Source organism: Mobula birostris, chromosome 8 (assembly GCF_030028105.1).
Source record: "Mobula birostris isolate sMobBir1 chromosome 8, sMobBir1.hap1, whole genome shotgun sequence".
In the NCBI taxonomy this organism is placed as follows: Eukaryota; Metazoa; Chordata; class Chondrichthyes; order Myliobatiformes; family Myliobatidae; genus Mobula; species Mobula birostris.
The window spans coordinates 27,019,820-27,045,599 of record NC_092377.1 but is presented as its reverse complement, the minus strand read 5'-3'; the positions used below and the strand labels follow the sequence as shown (position 1 = coordinate 27,045,599).

The following is a 25,780-nucleotide window of genomic DNA, read 5'->3' as shown; positions in this document are numbered from 1 at the left end:
TATTTTCTGGAGGATTTTCCATTCGAGGATATTGGTGCTTCCATACCAGGCTGTGATACAGACAGTCAATATACTCTCCACTTTCAAAGTGTTATATGTCATAGTGAATCTTCACAACTTCTAAGGAAGAATAGGCACTGTCATTCATTTTTCTTAACTGCATTTATGTGCTGGGCCCAGGTCAAGTCCTCTGAAATGATAACACCAAGGAATTTGAAATCGCTGGAACCTCTCCTCCTCCGATCTTCAGATAAGGACTTCTGCTTTTGGATATTTTCAGATTTCTGGTATGCTGCCGGATTTTTCCATAGTGAAGACTGATGCAAATATTTATTATGTTTGTCTTCCATTTCTTTGTTCCCCATAACTACTTCTCCATTTTCAGCAGACTACTGTCCACTCTAGCCTTTCTTTTATTCTTTATTTATCTGAAAACAAGAACTTTTTGTTTCATCTTTTATTGGCTCACTTCCCTTCATATTTCATCTTTTCTCTCCTTTTGCTTTATTTGTTGCCCTCTGTCGGCTTTTAAAAGCTTCCTAATTGTCCAGCTTCCCATTAATTTTTGCTATTTGGTGGGAACACCAATTTGTACTATTGGCATTTTGCATCACCTCCTGATTTATCTAACTTGAATCTTTCACAATCACTTGTGTTGCACCATTACTTTTAGGCACAATTTGGAAGTAAATCACTCAAGTGAACATATCAGTTTATCATACAGTCAGTGAACACACGGTAAAAGCAGACTGAGCATTTCGGAAGTTTATTTCAGGCAGATTTGCATTTGGGCAAATAAATACTAGCTCTATTCCTTCTGACTTCAATATATTTCAAGACAATATTCATGCCTTCCCCATTTCTACATGAATCTATTTCTACACTAATCAATGCAGAATTAGCGTTGATGCAATATGTACTTAGTTAGAAGTCCAACAGCCAGAAATATTCATGTATAGCATATAATGTGTCAAAGCATAAATTATGGGAGGAAAAGGTCTGTACCAGGGAATCCCAACCTTTTGTATACCATGGACCAATACCATTAAGCGAGGGGTCCATGGACCCCTGCTCGGGAACCTCTGGTCTGTACTGTGACAGTGGATCAACTGCAATCATCCCTGGCTCCTTCAGGTCAATATCAAAGAGGGATGCATCCATCAAATGTACCTGCAGATATTGCCTTTGTACGACAGTCAGTCCCACAGAGCTGGTTGTAAACCCCGTCCACAGTAATTGCTGTGGTAATCCCCAGTTTAGGGAAGCCTATATCCTTGAGCATTCTGGACGCACCAGCTCTGCTTTTCCAAGTATTGATGGATACACTGAAGACAGCCCACTGGTGTCGTTGTGGGAATTAGCTGCTATTACTGTGAATTCTGAAAAACCTATTTTTAGATGACCCAATCTGAACTTTAGGGATCCAAAACCAGTTAAGTTGAAGGTGAGCGGAAATCTTCTTCTACCAGTTTGCAAAGCTTCTTGAAATTCACTATCCCAAAGGACAGTGGAGACTGGGTTCTTGAATCTATTTAAAGCTGAGATAGACAGACTTTTGATCTATAAAGGAACCATGTGTTATGGGGAACATGCTGAGATGTAGCGATGCGGAGATCACGTTAACCATGACCTCACTGAGTAGGTTCAAAGGGCTCTTGTGTTCACATTTCTTATGCTCTTTTGTTCACAGAAATCCTTTTGAAAACTTAGCAGCAATGAGTGGAACAGCAACAAACAATCTGCTGGAGTAACTCGGTCGGTTCAGATACATGCTGGGTTTCAACATGTAATGTTGATTATTCCTTTTCTTCCACAGATACTGCTTGCTTGCTGAGTTCCTCCAGCAGACTGTTCTGTTTCTAGGTCCAGATTCCACCATCTGCAGTCTCTGTAAGTCAGGGATTCCCAACCTTTTTTATGCATGAGCCTTACCATTAACTGAAGGAATCCGTAGACCCCAGATTGGAAACCTCTGCCCTAAGTGGAGCAGAGCTGAGTTCCTGAATTCTACACAATCACCAACTAGTGTTAGTTTGTTGAAATTAGTGTGTTTTTTTTAAACCATTCCAAGGAATCAGGAGGAGCAAGGGCACTCCTCCCCTCTCAGCAAAGGTCCCAAGTCAGCCTTCTCCCAATTACTTCATGCCTTTCCCAACCTGCTCCTCTCAGGATGTATCCAAGGACTAACCATCAGTATCAGGGCAGTCTGAAACCATGGCTTTAGAATGTCCTGTAAGGTGCTTTCTCATCAATGGCACAATTTTCATCTTCAGCACTCCTGATGCAGAACATGTCTGGGACCTCTGTTCAAGCATCTATTTCAAAGATACATAATTTCCAATCCAGTCAATTTATTGAACATAAAGTCATGTCTCCATGAGTAATGGTGAGATTTTACCTTGAGCATTGCCACATTGAATGGTAATGAACATTTAATTGCACTTCCTTGGGTGACAGAGACTTACGATTAGCCCGGCAATGTGCAATCTAATTTATGCCTTGAGCAATGACCCTGTATCTTGACTAATTTCCAGAACAGTTAATCTCAACTGATTAACTGGCTACCCTCTGTCCTTTATTTCAAACCATTGATTGAACTCATACTTTATATAAAATCCATCCAGTAATGATCAGAGATTGCCACATTTCTCAAGCCTGCACCTGCATACCTTTCCCAAGTAATTCACACCATTATTTTCTCCTTAGTGATACACAGGCCTTTATCTGCTAAAAAGGTAAAAAAACTTCCTCAAGTTGTTTAAGTGATTACCTTTCAGTGCCAAAGGCATGCTGGCTATGTTGGCACATTGGTGGTTGGTTGTTCATCCATCGTCGACGTCGATGAGGACCTCGACACCATTATGATGGTGTCAAGACTAGCGCGTGATTTGGATTTAAGTGAGGGAGAGTTGCGCAGCGTCAGCCTCACTCTCTCTTCCCAATTCCCATCTGGATCCAGTGGCAAGACAGAGTCTAGACGGCTGGAGATGGGACTAGGCGCAGTGGATGACCAGGACGTCTTCTGTGTCTTGTCCTGCTCTACACGTTCCACGACGCTTGCAGAGACCGCCTTCTTGACCGTTGGACTTTCCATAGGTCTTGTCCGCTCAATCTGCCGGAGTCTGTCTTCACATGCTGGGATAGACAACTCCCTATCACACCGAGGGTTTGAGACCCGTCGGCTACCCTCACCTGGTTTAGCCGACTTGTCGAAGCCGTTGCCCGGGGTGTGGCCACTGTCGCATGCAAACAGCTACGGGGAGCCACAGGTGAGAGCTGAGTGCCAAGTGGGGACCAAAGGTGGACTAACCGCCCTGAAAAGGACGCAACATGTTCCCCCACCGAGGTGCTACCCCTCCCTGGCACCCCATAAACCCATTAATGGATTACTCACTTCACACTTCTGTGGACGCAGTTGCTGCTGGAAGCCAGTGGTGACTTCCAGTTGCAAGCATAATGTGTTCATCAGGAATGTCAGCCGGGTGCTTCTCGTGCTACTGTTACAACTGTTCTTCAGCACTTTATTGACGGTCATGTCTGCCTGATCATCAGACATTGCAGGCTGAATCTGACTATACAGCAAAAACCCTACAGAAGACCCCTCCTCCCCAGTTTGAATATACAAATGGAAAACAACATACTATGTAGAACACATGCAAAAAATGGTGGTGGAACTTAGGAAGTCAGACAGGAAATAGAGAGAAATAAACAGTGAATGTTTCAGGCTGAGAGCCTTCTCCAGGATTGGAAAGCAAGTGGGCAGAAACAAGAATATGAAGAGACTATATAGAGAATAAGTTCTTTGATTGCCATCAAACATTGTGAACAGTAAACTAGATTGTATTGAGTCCATTGTTTAGGAACCTGAGTTTATGATTTGCATACACAATTCCAAGAGGAGGTGCTCAGCATGCCATTTTGATAAAGAGGTTTGAACATATGACCTTATAATTGCTGGTGGCAGACAGGGCAAACAGAACATGAAGTTGTACCAAGTATTGGTTAGGTTGCGTTCAGAATATTGTGTGCAGTTGCAGTTATTACACTCTTGAGGGACATGGTGCAGAAAAAGATTCACAAGAATGCTGCCTAGATTGAAGGTCTTGCATTCTCGGGATAGTTTGGAGAGGCTCAGTCTCTTTTACCTGGAGTGAAGGAGGCTTAGAGTGACATAATAAAGGTGTACAAAATGATAAGGGGCATAAATAGGTAGATAGTCAGTGTCTGTTTCCCATAGCAGGGGTGTCTGAAACAAGAGGGTATCATTTAAAATGAGAAGAAGGATGTTTGAAGAGGATCAAGGCGGTAAGTATTTTACACAAGGAGCAGTTGATAATTTGGAATGAGCTGCCAGAGGAGGTGTTAGAGGCAAGAGGAGTAGAAATATTTAATAGGCATCTTGACATGTATTTGAATGAGCAGAGCGTAGAGAGATCTGGGATTGCTACAACTAGGTCCAAAGGTCAGCATAGACATTGTAGGTGGAAGGGTCTGTTTCTATTCTGAAGAATTTCCATGAAGTGAACTTCCCACTGTTAAGCCCTGACCTACTAAATAATTCCAAAATTTTCTGTTTTTATTTTAGATAATGACGTGAAACTGTATGTAATCTGATTTAACACCAGTGCAGCCAATTCCAAATGCAGACAACACTCTGTGTTAACCTGCTTCAGCTACATACTACATTAAGGAGCCTGACATTTCACTCTCTTCAGCCACCATTTCTACAGTCCACCAGCCACCAACATTATTTAAAGAGTTGATCGACTAATGATTATTTACTAGATTATCTGTCCCTGGTCCTGGCACCAGTGCGCATGATTTGGAAGATGTTATAAGAAGATAAAGTTTAAGTAGTCCACAGAGAGTGACTGGGTTTGTACTGAGAAAGGATCTTTGTCTATGAAGAGAATTTTCTGAAAAGTGTGGGTCAAACCTATGAGGTTTCCACCAGGAAATGTGCATGACTGCAAGAATGAGATGTGGCCATGTTGAGGAGGACAAGGAGCCAGAAAGAGAAGAAGAGAAGCAGGCTTCTTACCCGAGAAGCCATTGGATCTCTAAAGATTAATAACATGTTACTTCAGCCTCAGTGAGGAACAATGCATACGAGATGCACTAAAGATACTCTGTCTGAAAACCTTCTAATGCTGTAGCATCAATAGCCAGCCTTATTTGAAAAAAAATGCCAGTGGGTGCTTGGCGAGAGTTGGTACAATCGCCCTAGCTGTTGTGATGGTGAGGTCAAACATGGGGATTACAAGGCTTGGTATATTGATAGGGATCAATGGTAGGTTAGTGAGGTCGTTGGGATACTGGAGCAGGGAAGGAGGTGAAAAGAGTAATGAACACAGACGTTAGTGCAAAAGTATAAATTGAAGATGAGACAACTCACTTGTGTCAGAATGTAAACACTCTGTCCCTGGAATTTCACTCTTCCTGAAAGTACGGAACTATAGATGTGCTTTAGTACTCTCTCTACTGTAGATCCAAACAGGTATTGCATGGAATGAGCATCTTCTCTTCACCATTCCCTTGAGCATGACTTGTTTTTGTTCAGTTCTATAGTTTCTGATTAGGTCAATAGTTTGGGAGGATTTGGGATCATTATCATGATTTGCAACAGGAAATGTAATCTGGTGCCTTTAAACCTGGACATGAACATAATTACATTCAATAACCAATAAATTGTGGTTACATATTTAGGCTTTTAATATATTTTAATTTGAATTTTAATATATTTATATTATTATAGGTATTAGTATTATAATATATATACTCGGTGGCCACTTTATTAGGTACAGGAGTGGAATCCAGTGTGGTCGTCTGTTGCTGTAGCCCATCCCCTTCAAGTTTCAATGTGTTGTGCATTTAGAGATGCTCTTCTGCATACCACTGTTGTAACACACTGTTATTTGAGTTACTATCACCTCCCTGTCAACTTGAACCAGTCTGGCCATTCTCCTCTGACCTCTCTCATTAACAAAGCAATTTCACCCACAGAACTGCTGCTCACTGGATGTTTGTTGTTTTTTTTTATGAACCATTCTCTGTAAACTAAAGACTATTGTGCATGAAGATCCAGGCAATCAGTAGTTTCGGAGATTCTCAAACTACCCCATCTGACACCAACAATCATTCCACGGTCAAAGTCAGTTGGATCACATTTCTTCCCCATTCTGATGTTTGATCTGAACAACAACTAAACCTTTTGACCATGTCTGCATGCTTTCATGCATTGAGTTGCTGACATGCATTGAGATGCTGCCACATGATTGGGTGACTATAGTTTTTGCATTAGCAAACTAGTGTACATGTTTACCTAATAAAGTGTAGACTGAGTGTAACTTCTTTAACTTTCCCAGTTCCCCCAGCTGAGACAGGCAATATGGATTGGGATCAGTCCAATGAGAATCAGGTTCATTATCACTGACGTATAGTATGTCGTGAAGTTTGTTGTTTTTTTGCAGCAGTACAGTGCAAGACAAAAATTGCTGCAAGTTACAATAGATAGTAGTACAAAAGAAGAATAGTGAGACAGTGCTGATGTGTTATCTATCATTTGGAAATCTGATAGCAGAGGAGGAGAAGAACCTATTCTTAAAATGATAGGTGTGGATTTTCACTTACTGTATCGCCTCCTTTATGGTAGTAATGAGAAGAGGGACTGGCTCTGATGGTGAGGATCCTTAATTATGAATAGCACCTTTTTGACACACCGCTTCTTGAAGATGACCTAAACAGTGGGGAAAGTTGCCTCCTTGATAGAGCTGACCGAGCCTACAATCCGACACAGCCTCTGTCAATCCTGCACATTGGAACCTCCGTACCAGACGCTGATGCAATTATTGAGAATGCTCTCCACTGTATATCTGTAAAAACTTACCTTGCTCTTTGGTGGCATACGAAATCTCCTTACACTCTTAATGAAGTAGAGTTGCTGGCATGTCTTTTTCATGACTGCAGCAACGTGTTCAGCCCAGGATAGATCCTCTGAGACGTTGACGATCAGGAACTTGAAGCAGTCGAGCCTTTCCACAGCTGACCCCTCAGTGAGTGATGTTTTGAGTCTGTGTGGCTCTGTTTCCTCTCGGCCAAATCTTGTTGAATCACGGAAGCATCACAAGTCCATGGTATTTGATCCTTTATTTCTGTAATAGTGTTAGGGTTGCCAACTGTCCCGTATTAGCCGGGATATTGGGCTAAATTGGTTTGTCCCATACAGAACCGCCCTTGTCCCATATTTCCCCCGCTAAGGTAGAGCGTTCCTATGAAAACTTTCGTGCCGAAATGGCGTAAGGCGAAGAAGCAATTACTATTAATCTATATGGGAAAAATTTTTGAGCGTTCCCAGACCCAGAAAATAACCTATCAAATCATACCAAATAACACATAAAACCTAAAATAACACTAACATATAGTAAAAGCAGGAATGATATGATAAATACACAGCCTATATAAAGTAGGAATAATGTATGTACAGTATAGTCAGGAAGATTAAGCCAAAATCGATTTGTAGAAAAAATCGGCAGGTACACGCATGCGCACACAGGTGCCCACGCAAGGCTTCATGGTCATGGTAGTCTTTCTCGGGGTAAACACAAGTGTCCTATATTTGACTGCTACTTTTGTCCCTTATTTGGGAGTGAGAAAGTTGGCAACTCTAAATAGTGTACTTATCTGGTTAGTCATGTGGATCTTCATAATATGAGTTAATCATTATTGCTTTAATTACTTTCTAATTGCATCTGTTGCACAGATGTATTGCCATTGTTTAGAAATGACATCTAATTTCTTTGTGTCTGCCTCTGATTTACTCACACTGATTTCTTGAAAAGTGCTCGTCCAGACACTCCCTGTCACAAAGGCTGCAACTCCTCAGCACCAGTCGTTGTCAAAACCCACTCCTGCAATCCTGCCACTGCAGCTTAGCCCACAGTCAACAGGCCCCTGGACACAATGTGATAATTTCAAGACTGTCACTTTCATTGCACTTTCTGTCATGGCCTTGTGCTTCAAGCGCCCATCCACCTGTGAAATGCAATGGGTAGAGTATCATCTCTTCGGCAGTCCCTCAAGAGTAACTGACCGTTTTTTTAGATTATGAGGACACCCAGTCCTCATTTATGGTCATTTAGAAATGCATGCATGCAATAAGAAATGATACAATGTTCCTCCAGAGTGATATCACAAAAAAACAAGACAAACCAAAGACTAACACTGACAGGACCACATAATTATAACATGTAGTTACAGCAGTGCAAAGCAATACCATAATTTGATAAAGAGCAGATCATGGGAATGGTAAAAAAAAAGTCTCAAAGTTCCGATTGACTCCTGATAGCCCCTGAAAGCTGGCGGCAGAAGGGAGAAACTCTCTCTGCCATAAACCTCCAGGCACCGACAACTGTCGCTGTATTGGAAGCACCCGACCACAGCTGACTCTGAGTCCATCTGAAAACTTCGAGCCTCTGACCAGCCCTTCGACACCGAGCACTGAGCACCATCTCTGCCGAGCGCTTTGACCCCGTCCTGGCCGCCGAGCAACAGGCAAAGCTGAGGACTCGGAGCCTTCCCCTCCGGAGATTCCGGATCACACAGTAGCAGCGGCAGCAAAAAAGGCATTTCAGAAGTTTCTCCAGACGTTCTTCAATTCTCTCACGTCTGTCTCCATCAAATCAGGATTGTGCACGGCACCCTACTTGACAGATTACAGATATCATTCACCGGAGTGGCCGCGCAAGCTGCGTCACGCCGCCATCTTCTCCTCCTCCACTCCACTCCAGTCTGCATTCCCCAATGTGGCCAATGGTTTGGGCAGCATTCAGCTGAATGGAGCGTGGTAGTCTGATGTGAATACATGATTTACACTCCCCCCACCCCACCTCACCATTTCCACCATCAGGTTATTTAGAAAACCTTACCTAAACCTACACTCCAATCCTCTGGCTCATTATGGTGTTCACGGTTATTTCTAGCAGTTCCCTTTACCCCAATGAGCCTCACCATTAACCAAGGGGTCCATGGACCCCAGGTTGGTACCCCTGTTTTAGACAAACATATGAATTTGCAAGCAATGGATATGGATCATATTAAGGCAGAAGAGAGATTTAGTTCAATTTGGCATCACATTTGACACAAATATCGTGGGCCATAGAGCTTGATCCTGTGTTCTATTTCAGAATCAGAATCAGGTTTATTATCATTGGCATGTGTCATGAAACTTGTTAACTTAGCATCAGCAGTTCAATGCAATACATAATATAGAAAAAAAATAATATTTTCAATGTTTTCATGCCAGAAGGATATACAGATTCCAAACTGAAACTGAACTTCAGGCCCAACATCCTCGAAGATCACATCCTACTCAAGTTCCCAATTCAGGAAAGGGAGATTGATAATTAAAAGAAAAGTAGAAGGATAAACATATCTTTAATAATGTGATTAGGTAGCTACGGAACATCAAAAAATAGTTCTAATTTTTTCCTCTCATGGTATAGGATACATTTGCCTCCAATATGGTCTTATAGCCTCCGGCCTCCAGATTGTGAGCTTAGTAAGTCACTTTGAGCCAAATGAAATAGGTATAGTGCAATAGAATTTCTGGTCCTCAGAGCCAAAATGAGGGTGCTTTTCCCAAACTCAGTGAAACGACACTAAATACTATAATTTGATGTGGATTTTTCTAGCCTTCATAGTGAGCATGTTCCATAGTGCTCAGTATAATGCTGACACATTGAGGTACTCATTCTCACCAGTTTATTGAATTTATTAGAAGCAGATGATGCTAATGATCTGACTGACCGAGTGATTTGTAGAGAGGATGCTTGCAGCTGACAGGAAGATATTGAACAGGTTGAAATGGATGTACAGCAGATCCGATAATATAAGAAACAAGCAAGCACTACATCTTTGGCATTGAGATGGTATGCCTGCCTTTGATATTGGAACTGTAAAAATCCCAAATGACGTACTTGGAAATCTGATAATCTATCTGATACGGACAATTTTGCTGCACAGAAGGGCAATATATGTGACTGATTAGTCATTTTGGATACTTGATGAGCAGATACGATGACAACTCCTATCTACTGACTCCAGATAATTCTTTAAATTAATGCAATAGCATTAAATTTGATTAGGGAGCTTAAAGTAAAGGAACCGTTAGGAGTCAGTGACCATATTATACTAGAATTCACCCTGCAGTTTGAGAGGGAGAAGTTAAAGTCAGATGTATCAGTATTAGAGTTCAGTAGAGGAAATTAACGAGAACGAGAGAAGAGCTGGCCAAAATTGATTAGAAGGGGACACTATCAGGGATGATGGCAGGACAGCAGTGGCTGGAGTTTCTGGGAGCAATTCAGAAGGTGCAGGATAGATACATCACAAAGTTGAAAATGTATTCTAAAGAGAGGATGAGGCAACTATGAATGACAAGGAAAATCCAATACAGCATAAAAACAAAAGAGAGGGCATATAAAATAGCAAAATTTAGAAGGACTCTAGAGGAATTGAAGCTTTTAAAAATAACAGAAAGCAATTAAAAAACCATGAGGAGAGAAAAGAAAAATATGAATGTAAGCTAGGCAATAATATAAAGTGGATACCAAAAGTTATTTCAGATATATAAATAATAAAAAAAAGGATAAGCGTGGTTATTGGATCAGTTGAAAATGACACTGGAGAGGTAGTAATGGGGGATAAAGAAATGGCAGATGAACACAATAAGTATTTTTATCAGTCTTCACATTGGAAGACACTAGCAGTATGCCAGAGAGTTGGAGTGTCGGACAGAAGTGAATGTTCTTCTTAGGAGAAGGTGCTTGGGAAGCTGAAATGTCTGAAGGTAGATGGTAGATAAGCTACCTGAACCAGATGGACCTCACCTAAGCACTTTGAAAGAGGTAGCTGAAGAAATTGTGGAGGTATTAGTAATGACCTTTCAAGAGTCACTAGATTCTGGAATAGTTCCAGAGGACTGGAAAACTGAAAATATCACTCCAATCTTTACACTTGGAGGGATGCAGAAGAAAGGAGTTTATAAGCCAGTTAGCCTGATATCAGTATTGGAGTCAATTATTAAGGATGAGGTGTTGGGGTACTTGGAGGTACATGATGAAGTAGGCAAAAAGTCAGATTTCCTTAAGGGGAAATCTTGCCTGACAAATCTGTTGGAATTCTTTGAGGAAATAACAGGCAGAAGAGACAAAGGAGTCAGAAGATATTGTTTACTTGGACTTTCAGAAGGCCTTTTACAAGTTGTTGCACATGAGGCTGCTTCGCAAGGTAGGAGCCATGGTATTACGGGATTACGATGGGCTCTCTGGCAGGAGGCAAAGAGTAGGAATAGAGGAAGCCTTTCTGGTTGGCTGCCAGTGACCAGTGGTGTTCTGCAGGGGTTGGTATTGTAACTGCTTCTTTTCACTTTATATTTCAATGATTTGGATGATGGAATTGATGGATTTGTGGCCAAGCTTTGGATAATATGAAGATAGATGAAGGAGCGGATAGTGTTGAGGAAGCAGAAAGTCTGCAGAAGGATTTGGACAGATTGGGAGATAGTAAAAAGCAAACTGTGAATGAAAGTTAGAAAACTTCAGAAACTGGAAATCCGAAATGAAAACTCAAAGTGCTGGAAACCCTCAACAGGTTTGGCAGTATCTGTGGAAAGAGAAACAGTTAATGTTTTAGGTATAAGATCCTTTGTCAAAACTGATCAAAGTCCTAGACCCAAAATGCTTGCTGTTTCTCTTTCCACAGATGGTGCCTGGCATGACAAATTTCTTTTCTTTTCAAATCTTTTTATTGTATGTATAGGAAAATAACATGAGTACATCGAAGTAACAATTCTTACAATGCCTAAAAAAAAACCATCATCTTAAAGATTGAAAACAAAATTTTGTGATAACAAAAAAAACCTACTAAGTAGAAAAGTGAGAAAAAAAGAGAAACCATTAGGTGTACAACCCTGGAGCCATGCGTCATACAAAAAGCTTCTAAAAGTAAACATCAAACCACCAGCAAGAAAAGAAAATATACTACAAGAATTTACAATTAGATCATAGAAAAATTATATCAATGAACTCAAATAATAACGAGCAAATGAGCCCCATCTTTTCTCAAGATCAAATAAAGGTTCAAAGGTTCGACTTCTAATTTTCTCCAAACTAAGATATAGCATCACTTGGGAGAACCATTGTGACAAAGTGGGAGCTGATGTGTCCTTCCACTTCAACAAAATGGCCCTCCTAGCTATCAATGTAACAAATGCAATAACATGTTGATCAGACACAGAAATGCCATGAATATTTTGAGGAACTATTCTAAAAAGCACAGTTAATTTATTAGGTTGTGAATTAATTTTAAGTGCTTTAGAAATTGTTGAGAAAACCGACTTCCAGAACTGTTCCAATATAGAACAAGACCAAAACATATGTGTCAGTGTAGCTATCTCAGTTTTACATCTATCACAATGACTATCAACGTTAGGAAAGATTTTAGAAAGTCTCAAATTTTATCAGCATTTTTGGATTTTATAATTAGGTCACTGTCCTGTCCAAACTGGAGAATCACTTGGGCTCTTGTTAAGTTGTATTTTTCCTACTAACACCCTGAGAAAGTGTGATGTATTTCAACAAGGGATTTAATTTGTTCTTTACAGACAAACAGAAGGAAAGAAATTTGTTTTCAACCAAAGTTAAAGGCAGACATATTAAAACAACTGTTTTAAACAAACTCTTTATAAACCCTGCCCATAATACATTCCTTACAGTATCTAGCAATACATTCTCTAACAGTACGCTTCTGCTTCTTTGCATACTTCCACTAGCCCAGAGCACACTCTCTAGCCATAAAACTCTATGACTAACACCCTGCCTGTAGTACACCCTGCCACAATATATTTCTTGCTATACACTCTCTAACTAAAGAACTCCCTGGCTTCACACTTTGCCTGTAACATGTTCCTCTAGATATCCATTCAGTAATTATAAATCTCTGCTACCTGTAGCATGCTGTTAGTACACCCTGTCACTTATGTAACTCATCTGCTACACTTCGTGGCGGATTGTGTTGCTTGACCAAGCCGAATGAAAAATTCCTGCTATTTGCAGACTCTGTCTTTCTACATTTCCATTTCCAACTGGACTCAAAATATATTTGCCAACTGAACCCACAAGACAGAGTCCATACACTAATGGATTATAGACAACACATTGTAAAGATACAATATGTAAAGACACTTCCTCTGCTTTCAAAATTTACAGACGCAACTCACATTGCACTTAGCGTTTATGGACTCCACCTTTTGTACACTTGTTATTAACAGACCTACCTCCTTTCTAGTCACTATTTACAGACACCACCTGCTACACAGTCACTATTTACAGTGTCCACTCATTATATTCTTGCTATTTACAAACTCCATTTGCTATGTGTTCACTATTTACAGATCCTATCCACTATACACATGTATTCAGGCTCCCTCATTGTACAATCTGTATGTACAGACTCCACTGGCTATTTGCAGAATCAACACTTCACATACTCACTCTTTACAGACCCCATCCTTCATCACTTACTACTTACAGAGACCAACACTGTATACACTTCCACGTCATATACACTCAGTATATACAATACACACCCTATTTACTGGATGACTGATGCAATCTGCTAGATACTCACTAGTCACAGACTTCACGGACTACTTTACAGAATCCACTCATTGCACACAAACTATTGACAGACTCCATCCCTCATACACTCACAGTTCACAAAGCCAACATATGACACTGTTTACAAATTCCATCTGTGATACACTTACTATTTACAGAACTACTCACTATACCAAGCCAACCCCAGGCTACAGACATCAGATTTATGGACATCTCTACATACAAGTGAGCTCCCGTAATACTGCTAAATGCGAAACGCTGATGTGCATATGTATGTTTGTTCTTTCAAATGGAAAAATTAGGTTATTCTCTCTTTCACTCCCATGGGGAGTAGGGGGAGGGTTGATACTCTTGTTGCTGGCTGTGTATGGGAGGGTTGAGGGGGACTTTGGGGTTCAAATATTTTCTGTCATTCACTCTGGGTTTTTTTTCTGTTTTGTGGATATCTGTGAAAAGTAAGAATTTCAGGATTTTACTGTATGCATTCTCTGATATTAAATTAAACCATTAGTACGTTACACACAGTTCTGGTCACTCCATGATAGGAGGGGTGTTGGGGATTTGGAAAGGGTGCGGAAGAGGTTTACCACAATGCTGCCTGGTTTAGACAGCATGCACTATCATGTTTTATTCTGGAGAGCAAGAGACTGGAGGGAGAGCTGATGGAGGTTTACAAGATTATGAGAGGCACAGATAGAGTGGACAGAGAGTATCTGTATTCCAGGGTTGAAATGTCTAATACCAGAGGGTGTGCATTGAAGGTGAGAAGGGGTGGCTTCAAGGGGGATGTGAAGGGTAAGTCATTTACTCAGAGAGTTGTGGATTCCTGGAATGCGTTGCCTGGTATGGTGTAGAGGCAAATACATTAGGGCCTTTTAAGACATGTTTGGATAGGTACATGCATGTAAGGAAGATGGAGGGATATGGACATAGCGTAGGTAGGAGGGATAGTGTTTGGGTGTCTTTGATTTGCTTCTTAGCTGCTTTTGCACAACATTGCAGGCAAAGTGGCCTGTTCCTATGCTTTTTAATAATTGTTCTTTCTTATCAGTCTATCTGCTTTTCATGTCATTCTTTCCAAGACCACTGAGATATGGTAACATAGCGAGTGTGTTTTTGTGTATTTTTCAACAAATGAACAACATCAACTTATGGATGTCTGCAAAAGTGGAAGCCATTCGTTACCCTGAGACTCCCTATGCAAGTTCCATCCACTGAATACTCATTATCAAAAACCTTCCTCTGCCATAGAGTCATCTGATATGTAAATTAACATTAATACCTGTGTTTGTATTTTGATGGGCATCATACGACATGAATGTAGCACACCATTAAAATGAAGGCAGTTAATAAAATAATTTACTTCATTAATTATATCATGCTTCAGGGTAATTGATGATAAACATGCAGCCACAAAATAAACTGTTTTATATGTGATCGTTGCAGCAGCTTTCCTATCTAGCATATTTCTGATTAGATTACCAAAGTGGAAGCTGCTCGTTGGTAGTCAAGAAGTGAAAAAGGCTTGTTAAACATCACATGCTGCACAGCATTGAAGGTTCCTGTTTTTCAGCCAGTTCTGGCCCGTAGTTGTCTTTCATTCGGTTTGTTGCAGCAAGTAACCTTTCCACCTCCATGTTACCATGGAACAGAACCAGCTGTGAAGCAAGGTTTGCCCTGCAGTGGAAATCTCAGCAGGTTTGTGTTCATGGAACTTTTCACTGTGCTGACACAGTGCCACCAGCTGTCAATAGACAATTTATTATTCATTCTTTTCCTTCAGAATTGTCATCAGTTCTGTTTGATAGGTTCCACCTCTGGCTGCTGCCGCTAATGTTGTCAGATTTTCCTGTTAAGTTTGGACAATTGCCAGACCAAGCCAAAAATAAATTTCCAGCTCCATACCTACCTCTTTAGACAGAAGGCTTTTAAGTCCTGGTAACTTCAAAATTTCATTCCATGTGTGATGTTAAAATATGCTTTGTCTGGTGGTTTGTATAATCCTGGAGTCACTGGCCCATTTCACATCCTGCACAGAACAGAGTGGGGTTAGAGCCCAGCTAATGGTGTGTTGGTTAACTGTCAAAAGGTGTACCTATAAATAGCTATGTAGGAACAGAGATAGGTACATTCTGCAGTGACAAAAATGATTTACAGACTGCTTTCTGAGGAAGAAAATAAGATCAATATATAAGAACGAATTGCCAATGATGTTAATATCTGAGTAATCATAAAATATTCATCATCCTAGGGGTTTATCTTGATGATGTGAGGAGCAGAGCTACATTCAGAATCAATCTGGAGGCTTGCATCATCAGTAACAGGCCACGGGCTAAACTTGTAAAGGACAAAATTACAAGGCACACAGCAAACAAAGTTGCAGTTCATGTTTTTGGATGGCATGGGGTGGGAGTCATTGAGGACAAAGGCAGTGTATGGCCTGTGCCACACACACAAAATGCTGGAGGAATTCTGCGAGTCAGGCAGCATCTATGGAGGAGAACAAATAGTCAACATTTCAGGCCGAGGGGAATCAGAGGGAGGCAAAGGGCAGGTAAGTACAAAAGAAGGGTATTGGAAGGTAACCGGAATGATGATTGGAAAATGAAAGAAGGACTGAAGAGTGGGGAAGAAATTACTGGTAGTTAGAGAAATCAATGTTCATGCCATTTGCTTGGAGCTACCTAAATGGAGTATTGCTCCTCGAACTTGAGTTTGGTCTTATCATGGCATTAGAGGACTGACATATCAGGTCCCCTCCTCCTTCCCTTTCTTCTGTGATCTACTATCCCATCTTATCAAATTCTTTCTTCTTCAACCCTTTACCTCTTCCACCTATCACCTCCCCGCTTCTTTTTTTTGTAATTTATTTTTTATTGAAGTTCATCATCAAACAAACATTTCCATAAGATGTATTTCCGATATTGTACATATACATCATATAATCATATTTGTCACAAATCTCCACATAATATTTATCTGACGTATACACCTATAGAAAAGAGAGGAAAGAAAGAACAAGCGCAAGCAGAAAACTATATACAAGTAGCGAGTGATTTTTTTTTACAACATATTCATTGATTTGTGAGAATAAAATCAGGCCTATGAGGTGTTATGTAGTTGAACCATTTTTCCCAGTATGAACCAAATTGTTCCAACTTATGATTAACAGATGCTGTTATCTTCTCTATTTTGTAAATGTCCACTGTAATTTCCATCCATACATTTAAAATTGGGCACTCCTGTGATAACAATTTCCTGGTAAGAGTCTTTTACCAGCCACCAGCAATATATTCATTAAATATTTATCTCTTTTCAACCATTCTTGAGGTACATACCCAAAATATATGGTTTTACTTTCTAAGAGTATTTCTCATTTAAAAATGTCTTGTAGGGCATTGTGTATCCCACTCCAATAGTCTTTGATAATGGGGCAATCCCAGAAAATATGATGATGGTTTGCATTTTGATTTCCACAATTTCTCCAGCAAACAGGGAGGTTACTATCATAATGGGATTTCTGAGAGGGTGTAATAAAATATCTTATCAAGTTTTTCCATCCAAACTCCCTCCATTTCTGTGAACTGGTACACTTCCATTGACACCTCCATATTATTGTCCTTTCTTCCTCAGATATAATTATCCCTCCTTCCTTCTCCCATTTTGTTTTAATGTTTGAAGTCGAATGTGTTTTAAGATTTGGCAAACCCTTATACACGGTTGAAATGATTCTACTACCGTTACCTGAATTATATGCTTTTCTAAATAGCTCTATCAAACATGTACTTGCCTTGGTTACATTTCTAACCCTCCTATTAACACACTGTCACATCTGTAGATACTGATAAAAGTCTTGTTTTTCTAATAAGTGTTTCTGTTTAAGCATTTCAAAACTGAACAGTGTTCCTTCTTTCATTATATTGCAAACAACTGTTATTCCTTTAGCTGTCCAGTCCTTAAATCGAGCATCCTGCTTATTCAGCGTAAAATCCGAGTGACACACATCAAAGTTGCTGGTGAACGCAGCAGGCCAAGCAGCATCTCTAGGAAGAGGTACAGTCAACGTTTTGGGCCGAGACCCTTCGTCAGGACTAACTGAAGGAAGAGCTAGTAAGAGATTTGAAAGTGGGAGGGGGAGGGGGAGATCCAAAATGATAGGAGAAGTCAGGATGGGGAGGGATGGAGCCAAGATTGACAAAAGGGATATGAGAGGATCATGGGACAGGAGTCCCAGGGAGAAGGAAAGGGGCGGGGGGAACCCAGAGGATGGGCAAGGGTATAGTCAGAGGGACAGAGGGAGAAAAAGGAGAGAGAGAGAGAAAGAATGTGTGTATATAAATAAATAACGGATGGGGTACAAGGAGGAGGTGGGGCATTAGCGGAAGTTAGAGAAGTCCATGTTCATGCCATCAGGTTGGAGGCTACCCAGACGGAATATAAGGTGTTGTTCCTCCAACCTGAGTGTGGCTTCATCTTTACAGTAGAGGAGGCCGTGGATAGACACTTACTAGTGTGACCACGTGGATTTTCTCTTACTAGCTCTTCCTTCAGTTAGTCCTGACGAAGGGTTTCGGCCCGAAACGTTGACTGTACCTCTTCCTAGAGGTGCTGTCTGGCCTGTTGCGTTCACCAGCAACTTTGATGTGTGTTGCTTGAATTTCCAGCATCTGCAGAATTCCTGTTGTTTACATTTTTAAAATCCGAATGATATGCACACCATTTAAGAATTGCAATGTCTCTCTCTAATTTATATTCTTTTATAATAGTTTTCCATATTTTAAGAGTCCATTTCACCCACGGGTTGTCAATACTATTTATGTAACTCTGTAGGTTGTTATCAGCCAAAATTGCCTGTATGGGGATGGAAAGTATCCCCTTCTCAATGTTTTTCCATTGAGTGTCATATGATGGGTTGCACCAGCATATCGCAGCTCTCAACTGTGCTGCAAAATAATAATCTCTAAGAGAAGGTAGGCCCCATCTCCCCTTTTCCTTGGCTAATTGCAAAGTTTTGAGATGAACTCTAGGCCTTTTACCTTGACATATATATTTTGCTAACATTTTGTTCCATTCATTGAATTGATTCTGATTAACCTCTATTAGTACGGTCTGAAAGAGATATAATAGTCTGGGCAATATATTCACTTTAATAGATTCAGTCCTTGAACTGAGACTAAAAGAAGGAATTAGGTTCCATCTTGCTATATCTTCCTTATTTTTTTTATATATAGGCTGATAACTGCATTCTGATAATTTTGACAAATCTTTTGGCATAATGATGCCCAAATATTTGAAAGACTCTGTTTGCCATGCCCAGGACCTCCCTGCTTCTTAGTTCATCCCCCTTTCCCCACTCATCCACCTTCCCCATCACTTGGTTTCACCTATCAACTGCAGCCTTGTACTCCTCCCCTCCCCCTCCTTCTTAATCTTACTTCTGCCCCCTTGCTTTCCAGTCCTAATAAAGTGTCTTGGCCCGAAAGTTTGGCCCCTGTACAGATGGTGCCTGACTTGCTGAGTATTTTCTATGTGTCAGTCAGGGTTTCCAACACCTGCGGAATCTCTTCTGTTAATATAAGATCTCTACTGTCAAAACATATTAGTTACTCCAAAGCATGACGCATGCAGTAGTGTTTGCTGATCATGGAACAACCTTCCCATCACACAAATTAGTTCACAGCTGAATGAAATCCATTATTGTTGATGGCATAGTGCATTCATCTGGATCAAGCAGAGGTCATCCTTGGAGTGAATGGGACAAATGGTCTCAATTTTTCTGTGTTACCTTCCATTTTCATTGTGGCCTTAGATCTTGCTTCTCCAAACATGTTCAAATGGAAAAGTTGTATTATTGATGAATGTTTAAAAAGGTCTACTATTCATCAGCCAAAGCACTTTGGTGGAAATTATGAACATCTAGCTGCTCTTACTGAAATAATAGTCTGAATTTGCAAGAGTCCACTATAATATGGGAACATAAAATGGGGATGAAGAAATTTCAGCAGCTCAGTTTCAAAAGTAATTTTAGTTACTTGGCCGACCATATAGCCAGTGTTCTCCCAAAAGCTCAGTGTTAGTGGTGGCACCAAAAAAAAACATTTGCATGTACTCGACTTTTTACTTAAAATAACAATATACACTAAACCATATAACCATATAACAATTACAGCATGGAAACAGGCCATCTCAGCCCTTCTGGTCCGTGCTGAACTCTTACTCTCACCTAGTCCCACTGACCTGCACTCAGCCCATAACCCTCCATTCCTTTTCTGTCCATATATCTATCCAATTTAACTTTAAACGACAACATCAAACCTGCCTCAACCACTTCTGCTGGAAGCTCATTCCACACAGCTATCACTTTCTGAGTAAAGAAGTTCCCCCTCATGTTACTCCTGAACTTTTGCCCTTTAACTCTCAACTCATGTCCTCTTGTTTGAATCTCCCCCACTCTCAATGGAAAAAGCCTATCCACGTCAAGTCTATCTATCCCCCTCATAAGTTTAAACACCTCTATCACGTCCTCCCTCAACCTTCTACGCTCCAAAGAATAAAGACCCAACTTGTTCAACCTTTCTCTGTAACTTAGGAGATGAATATCAGGGACGACTAATTCAGACTAATACAGATTTCAGGCATCAATAGATACAGCAGAAGCATAACTGTCAAAACTTGTGGATTAGAACTGCAGCAGCACAATTTGGTATTTGTTCTATTACATCCAGTCTTTAATGATAGGATGTTATTCTCTTATTTTGGAAATGACTAAATAAATAATTCAATGTTTAATATGCGGTTCGATAGTTATCTTATTATTCTGCATGGAATAGTCTAGCCATGGAACGCCCCTGAGCTCCAAAGAGCAAACAAGGAAGCTGTTCTTGAACTATAGAATGGTTGTTCAGATTATGTTACAGTTAATCCAATCAAACTGGTTTTGCTTTGACTGTTAAATTTATAGGATTGTTCAAAGTGCACTTTTTATCAAAGTATGTACAAATTATACAACCTTGAGATTTATCAACTTACAGGCAGCCACAAAATAAGAAATCCAAAAGAACACATTAAAAAAAAGACCAACAAACACTCAATGTGCAGAGAGAGAGAGAGAAAAAACACCAATCATGCAAACAATAAAAGCAAGCAGTAGTATTCAGAACGGAAGTGTTGCTTGCTCTTATTGTCCACACGGTTTGTGTTTTTAGTGACAAAGCAAAAGGATGATTGGTACACACAGAACGTAACCTCAATAATATCCGAGAATTGACCATAAAACATAGGAGTAAAAGTGGGCCATTTGGCCCATCGAGTCTGCTCTGTAATTCAGTCAAGGCTGATATATTATCCTCGACCTCATTCTTCTGCCTTCTCTCCATAACCATTGATGCACTTATTAACAGGAACCTTCTGAGGCTGTGCCCTCTGGTCCCAGACTCCCCCACTATTGGAAACATCCTCTCCACATCCACTCCAACTGGGTCTTTCAATATTTGATTAGTTTCAAGAGGATCTCCCCTCATTGTTCTACACTCCTGCAAATATAGGCCCAGAGTCATCAGACGCTTTCATACATTAACCCTTTCATTCTCAAGATGAAAGTGTTTCTTTTGTGACCCTCTCCAATGCCAACACATCCTTTCTTAGATAAGGAACCCAAAACTGCTTACAGCAATCCAAATGTGATTGGAACAATACGTTATAAAGCCAAAGGAATAATAGAAATCTAGGAGTTATACAGTTTTAGAAAGAAATACTTGAGGTTGATGAGCACTGGGTAAAGTAATCGAAAGTTGAACGTTAAATGTGCACAATGATGCAGAATGGTTGGAGTGTCCCTATCACATTTGTGATGGCATAAGGCTGGAGATGTTGACCTGGCACTTAAGGAAGAAATTGCGCAATTTTCTATCCAGGTTATGATTTTTGACCTCGGTTCCAATCTCAATTAATTATGGATATCTGAATACAGCAGAAAACAGCTGTCATCAGAGAGCAACATTTCTGATCCCCAGTGAAAATGTGTAAGTTCACTACAGTGAGACTTACTGCAGAAAGGGATTCTATTCTTGAGGCATCACCTGCATTCACCATGTTTATTTATGTGATTTGTTTAATTGGCTTTGAAATTCTGCAAATGTTTTATTTAGGGTATTTCCCATCTAAGCATCAATTGTATATGTCTACATGAATAAATCAGCTTGACGGATACATCTGGCACCAAGTACCACCATGGCAACAAAGAGTTAATCTCCCCAGCCATCTTGGGCTTTCAAGGTGTAATCTGAAAATATTTGATAAGTGGCATCTACCACAGAAGCTCTATGAGCAACATATCTAGCCATGTCTAAAAGGGTCAGCATCTGGAGGTTGCTCTTCTTTTCTTATGTGGAAAACTTAATTAATCATGCCGACTGTCTGCATGACATAATCAAATCCAGAATTGAGAGCTGAATCTAGAACACAACAGCACAAGAAAATCGGCCATTTGCTCCCCTGTCTCACCATTCAATGCAATCATTGCTGATTTATGTTGGTCACCCATAACCCTTGATTCCTCAATCTTTCAAATATTTATCTGTCTCCAACTTATATATATAATGATCTATTCTGTCCCATCCTCAGGGAAAGGGAATTCTGGAGATTCACTACTCTCTGAGAGAAGAAATTTCTAATCATGGCAGTTTTAAATGATCGGCTGTTATTTTGCAGCTATGTCCTCATGTTCATTACTGTCCCATTAGTAAAAACATCTCAGTATAGAGTTACTACAGCATGGAAACAAAATCCTCAGTCCATCAAGTCCACGCCAGCCTGGTCTTCTGCCCCATTCACCTGCACCTGCACTATAACCCTCTCATCTCTATAACCCATCCTGTAAAGACACTGTCCAGAAGAAGGCAATGGCAAACTGCCTGTATGGAAAGATTTGCCAAGAACAATTCTGCTCATGGATAGAGAAAAGAATAAGGACAACAGCATGAAAGGGGTCTTAAAGGCAGATGGAAGACCATGATTGCCCACGTCATACGACACAGCACATAATGATGGTGATGAGTTCCACTCTCATCAGCCTTTACTTACTCAACATCTGCTCTGTCAAGCCCCTTCAGGATCTTTGAGACACAAGTGCCTGCAAAACCTTGTCTTGAATTCTCTGCCCAATGAAACAGTGGAGGCTACCTCAGTAAGTATATTTAAGACAAGATAGGATAGATTTTTGCATAGTAGGGGAATTAAAGGTTATGAGGAAAAGGCAGGTAGGTGGAGAGGAGTCCATGGCCAGGTCAGCCATGATCTTATTGAATGGCGGAGCAGGCTCAACAGGCATGATGTCCTTCTGCTCCTAATTCTTATGTCTTCTGTTCTTATGTAATGCCAGATTTTGACCTAAAGCAGCATCAGTTCCTTCTCCCAACATGCTTACTACACCACAGACACTTCTCGACCCACTGAATTCCTCTAGCAGGTTGTCTGTTGCCCCTTAGGAACTTATTAGTTTGAATAAGGTCACTCCTCATTCTTCGAAGCTCTAAGGAATGAACACCCATGTCACTGATCTGTTACTCAGAAAAGGCAGGAGAAGATTACCTTGGAGTACGTTGCAGAGACTGTATGCCCTGGAATAGGGCAAGTGACTGAAAGTTGGATTTCTTATTTGATGAAGAATGTCCATTTCCTTTTGAGGTGACAAGCCAACTACTTTCATTTAAAGTTCAAAGTTCAAAACTCAAAGTATATTTATTATCGAAGTATGCATACATGAAACAGTCTTAAGATTCATCTCCTAACAGGCAGCTACAAAACAAAGAAACCCAACAGAACCCATTAAAAATAAGAAGACTGTCAAACACCCGAGGTGCAGAGAGAAAAAGAAACAAATCATACAAATAATAAATACAAAGAAATAGTGTTCTGAACTGAAGGCCACAAAGAGAATCCATCCGCAGACCGCTAGTTCAGAACAGAGCCAAGTAAACTTCTAGAAGCAGTGAGCTGAACGAGCCTGACCTTCACCTCAGGCCTCGACACCCTGACCTTTTCAATCTGCCTCAGCTCTTAAATCATCATCTAAACATTGGGTTTCAATTTGATATGCTGTGGGCCCTGGACCCTGCCACCTCGATTTGGCCTGGCACTTAAATTATCACCCAAATATCGGATTCAGATGCTTTGGTATGCTCTGGAGACTGGAGATTTAGCCTGCACCCGACCTTTCCGATTCAACACAACATTTTAATCAACCGAACATCAGTGCTTCCTCGCTGTTGGCGATGGGCCCATTGCTTCGCCTTGCCTTGGATCTGCCGCATCAAATTGCCTCCAAGTCCAAAGGGAAGTTACAGGCTATTGTTTGTGATGGTCATTTACCAGAAAAAGAGTGATTACCAAAGTATTTGGTTGTGTTCCTTGATTCATTGACCAGCAGCCAGAAATTGCTGAGATTCACCAGTGCCATTTTAAAACTTGGTCTATCAATAAGTTGGCCGTTGGGTAGCTAACAATGGCAAGCCAGTTGTCTCTTTCCTGTGGTCAGACCAAACCCTCTTCAACCTATGAAATGTTGTATGAAATGATGGCACCCAAATGCAGCTCCCTGCATGGGTTCCCTCCGCATGCTCCATTTCCTCCCACTTCCCAAAGAGGTAGTGATTGTTAGCTGAAATGACTACCGTAAATTACTCCCAGTGAAAGTGGATAGTTGGAAATTTCATGTGTGGTGGTGTTAATGGGCATGTATGAGAGAATAGGTTATAAGGAATTAAGAGGGTAATGGGATTACTAATGGAATTGCTCTGAGAGCTGACAGAGACTCAGTGGGATAAATGATCTTCTCAATCATAAGAATGTAATTATATAAAATATAGGTTATCACCTCAGTATAGTCAATTTCCGTTCTTAAAAAAAATCAACACCACATGTAGCAAACCTGTTTCTAATGGCTTACAGCTTATGGTATTGTTGGATTTTGAATTTAATTATATACTTAATGAATCTTTTATGTCCATGCATCAGAAATACTTTGGAATCAGAAATACTTCAGAATAATCAACAAATGGAAATAGCAAGCCAACATAAATCAGTACACAGGGACAGTAAATTTAATAAAGGATCTGTGAATCCTTTACCATATCCCTACCATCCATCGAGGACATTTATCAGGAGCGCTGCGTACACAAGGCCCTTAGCATTCTCAAGGATCCTAGCCATCCATCCAGCATCCTTTTTGACTTTTTACCATCTAACAGGAGATACTGATGCATAAAGACAAGAACAGTCAAGATGGAAGAAGTTTCTCCCCAGGCCATTAGGCTTCTGAACTCATTGCCCCTTCGCAATCAAGGTGTCACCGGTTAATTTGTTCACCGCCCTACAGTATTTAATTTTTGCACTTTGTTTTGTTTTTTATACATAATTCATTTGTAAATTTTATTCTTATTTTCCCAAGTTATTGTGGTGTATAGGTTTGTTCTGTGCACTACTATACTTTACACCATGGTTCAGAGAACGATTGTCTCGTTTGACAGTATACATGTGTATAGTTACAATAAACTTCACGTCACTGGACAAATGATCAAAGTCACAGATGGGAGAAAATGCCGCCTGAATCTCCAGAATACGAGATGCACTGGTAAAATGAGCTTCTGCATTGTGGCATCCAACACATTAATGTCAATATGAAATAGGAACATTAGTTGTTGATAGAGTCATTGTCATGGAATACTAGAGCACAAAAACAGACACTTCAGCCCATCTAGTCCATGTCAAACTACAATTCTGCCTAGTACCATTGACCTGATTCTGGACCATAGCCCTCCATTCCCCTCCCATCCATGTGTTTATCCAAATTTCACTTAAATGTTGAAATTGAGCCACATTCACCACTTCTGCAGGCAGCTCATTCCACACGCTCACCACCCTCTGAGTGAAGAAGTTGCCCCTCATGTTCTTCTTAAATATTTCACCTTCCACCCTTAACCCATGACCTCTAGTTCTAATCTCACCCAACCTCCATGGAAGAAAACCTGCTTAAGTTTACCCAACCTTATTGAATGTTACAGTAATTGCTGCCTCTACTCCCACTCTTCATGCTCAGAGCCTCTTTA

General features: G+C 40.4%; 1 protein-coding gene across 1 annotated transcript in view; it reads left to right on the top strand.

Annotated features, from left to right (window-relative positions):
• The window catches only part of LOC140201990 (regulator of G-protein signaling 7), a 486,715-nt gene that overhangs the window by 368,023 nt on the left and 92,912 nt on the right, over positions 1-25,780 (top strand). The gene's annotated exons all lie outside the window — the stretch shown is intronic.